Source organism: Callithrix jacchus, chromosome 21, assembly GCF_049354715.1.
Source record: "Callithrix jacchus isolate 240 chromosome 21, calJac240_pri, whole genome shotgun sequence".
Classification (NCBI taxonomy): domain Eukaryota; kingdom Metazoa; phylum Chordata; class Mammalia; order Primates; family Cebidae; genus Callithrix; species Callithrix jacchus.
The window spans coordinates 36,797,842-36,800,968 of record NC_133522.1 but is presented as its reverse complement, the minus strand read 5'-3'; the positions used below and the strand labels follow the sequence as shown (position 1 = coordinate 36,800,968).

Here is a 3,127-nt window from a genome sequence, read left to right as displayed (position 1 = left end):
TCGGCTCACTGCAACCTCCGCCTCCTGGGTTCAAGCAATTCTCCAGCCTTAGCCTCCTGAGTGGCTGGGACTACATTTGCATGCCACCATGCCCAGCTAGTTTTTGTATTTTTGGTAGAGATGGGGTTTCACCACGTTGGTCAGGATGGTCTCGATCTCTTGACCTCATGATCCGCCCTCCTTGGCCTCCCAAGGTGCTGGGATTACAGGATTGAGCCACCGTGCCCGGCCACCTGACAATGGGGTTTTCTAAATACACAATTATGTCATCTGCAAACAAAGACAATTTGACTTCCTCTCTTCCTATTTGAATATCATTTATTTATTTCTCTTGCCTGATTGCCTTGGCCAGAAATTCCAATACTATATTCAATAGGAGTGGTAAGAGAGGGAATCTTTGTCTTGTGTTGGTTTTCAAAGGGAATGCTTCCAGCTTTTGTCCATTCAGTATGATATTGGCTGCTGGTTTGTCATAAGTAGCTCTTATTATTTTGAGTTATGTTCCATTGATGCCTAATTCATTGAGTGTTTTTAGCATAAAGGGTGTTGAATTTTATTGAAGGCCTTTTCTGGATCTATTGAGATAGTCATGTGGTTATTGTTATTGGTTCTGTTTCTGTGATGGATTACGTTTTTTTGATTTGCATATGCAGACCCAGCCTTTCATCCTAGGGATGAAGCTGACTTGATAGTGGTGGATAAGCTGTTTAATATTCTGTTGGATTCGGTTTGCCAGTATTTTATTGAGGATTTTCACATCAATGTTCATTAGGGATATTGACCTGAAGTTTTCTTTTTTTGATGTGTCTCTGCAAAGTTTTGGTGTCAGGATGATGCTTGCATCATAAAATGAGTTAAGGAGGAGTCCCTCTTTTTCTATTTTTTTTTGAATAGTTTTAGGAGGAATGGTACCAGCTCCTCTTTATACCTCTGGTAAATTTGGCTCTGAATTCCTATGGTTTTGGGCTTTTTTTTTTGGTTAGTAGGCTATTAATTACTTCCCCAATTTCAGAACTTCTTATTGGTCTATTCAGGGATTTGGCCTCTTCCCAATTTAGTCTTGGGAGGGTATATGTGTCTAGGAAAGTATTCATTTCTTCTAGATTTTCTAGTTTATTTGCATAGAGGTGGTCATAGCATTCTCTGATAGTAGTTTCTATTTCTATGGGATCAATGATGGTCTCTCCATTATCATTTTTTGTTGTGTCTATTTGATTACTCTCTCTTTTCTCCTTCATTAGTTTGGCCAGTGGCCTACTTGTTTTGCTAATCTTTTCAAAAAACAGCTCCTGGATTCATTCATGTTTTGAAGAGTTTTCATATTTCTATCTATTTTGTTGATCTTTTCAAAAAATCCAGCTCCTATATTTATTGATTTTTTGAAGGGATTTTTTGTGTCTCTATCTTCGTCAGTTCTGCTCTGACCTTAGTTATTTCTTCTCTTCTCCTAGCTTTTGTATTTGTTTGCTCTTGCTTCTCAAATTTGTGTGTCATTCTTGCACAGGGGCCATGCTAATCTTCTCTGTATCTTTCCAATTTTAGTATATGTGCTGCTGAAGCGAGCACTGTTTGCTCTTGCTTCTCTAGTTCTTTTAATTGTGATGCTAGGTTGTTGATTTTAGATCTTTCCTGTTTCTCCTGTGGGCATTTAGTGCTATAAATTTTCCTCTAAATGCTGCTTTAGCTGTGTCCCACAGATTTTGGTATGTTGTGTCTTGGATCTCATTGTTTCAGAAAGCGTTTTATTTCTGCCCTAATTTAGTTATTTACTCAGCAAGAATTCAGGGTCAAGTTGTTCAGTTTCCATGTGGTTGTGCAGTTTTGAGTGAGTTTCTTAATCCTGAGTTCTAATTTGATTGCACTGTGGTTTGAGAGACTGTTTGTTATGATTTCTGTTCTCTTTTATTCAAATTCAGTATCTATTCACAGTAAAACAAAGTGATTAGTAAAATTTATAAGGAGTATTTATCTTTTACAATACAAATTTTATCATAAAATTGATGAATGAAACCTACAAAGTTCCCACAAATGAGTAACAAGTAAATGGTGTCCACCATCACCATTTAAAAAATATTAATAAGGTAATAAGAAGAAATAATGCATGAAGCTAATATAAGACTAGATGAGTTGGCTATTGATTCAGAAAACCTAAAAAAAGCTAAAATATTAAAAATAAATAATGACTTTCTCAAGGTCATCAGTTATAAATAAATACGCCAAAATAAATACCCATAAAATCTGCTAGTGATAGATTGGAAACAGGGTGGTCAAGAGAGCGGACTCTTCACTTATTTATTCTATTGCCATAGTTCTCATACTTCAGCATGCATTAGAATCACTGCAGAGCCTGCTGAAACAGCTTGCTGGGCCTCAGACATGCTGATTCCAGAGATGGTGATTCAGTTTTTCCAGGTGGGGCTTGAGAATTTGCTTTGTTAACTTGTTATAATTTCCAGTGATCCTAATGCTGCTGGTTCCTGGACTACATTTGGATAGCCTACTACTCTGTGAAGTTGAAGTCTTATCTAGCTGTGCTTCTCAAAAATGCAAGCCTTGCCGCATCTTCAATATCCTTTCATGTGTGCTACCCCAGTGAAACACACCTTCAGCTCCTGAAGCTCACTCCCTCATTGGGACTTCATAATCCAGCATTCATCCGTTTTTCAAACTCACTTCTACGTTCTGGAAGAAAACATTCATCTATTTCCCAACTCTAGAAGTAGTTAGAGAACAAAGGTGACAAATCCACCATCAACCTTAATTCAATGTCATTGCCATTCCTGAAACTAAAAAGGAAGAAAAGAGGGGAGAGAAGAGATTAGGAGTAGAGAAAACAGTGCAGAGAAGCTGAAAGGAAAGCCTCCAAAATAGCGTTGTTGGAGATAGTTTGTATCTGTAAATTTCTCAGCATTGCAGGGATCCGCTCCCCATGACCTTCAATTCCCTTGTACACATTGCTTTTCTCAGATATTACATGTTCAGATTCATTTGATGACCAAGATTGGGAGACATGCAGAAGAAGCTTTCCTTTATTTAGAGCAGTGAGTCAAATCTGAATGCATATCAGATTCAATTAAATGGCAATACCTGCATCTCATCTTTGAGATTTTGATTTTGTTGATCTGAG

The 3,127-nt window shown here is 37.5% G+C and overlaps 1 non-coding gene across 1 annotated transcript; it reads right to left on the bottom strand.

The window, feature by feature from the left end:
• Nucleotides 1–1,458: 1,458 nt before the first annotated feature.
• On the bottom strand, nucleotides 1,459–1,566 carry LOC118150050 (U6 spliceosomal RNA). Its single transcript, XR_004737811.1, has one exon. It is a non-coding gene; the product is annotated as a U6 spliceosomal RNA (small nuclear RNA).
• Between the last annotated feature and the right edge of the window lie 1,561 nt (nucleotides 1,567–3,127).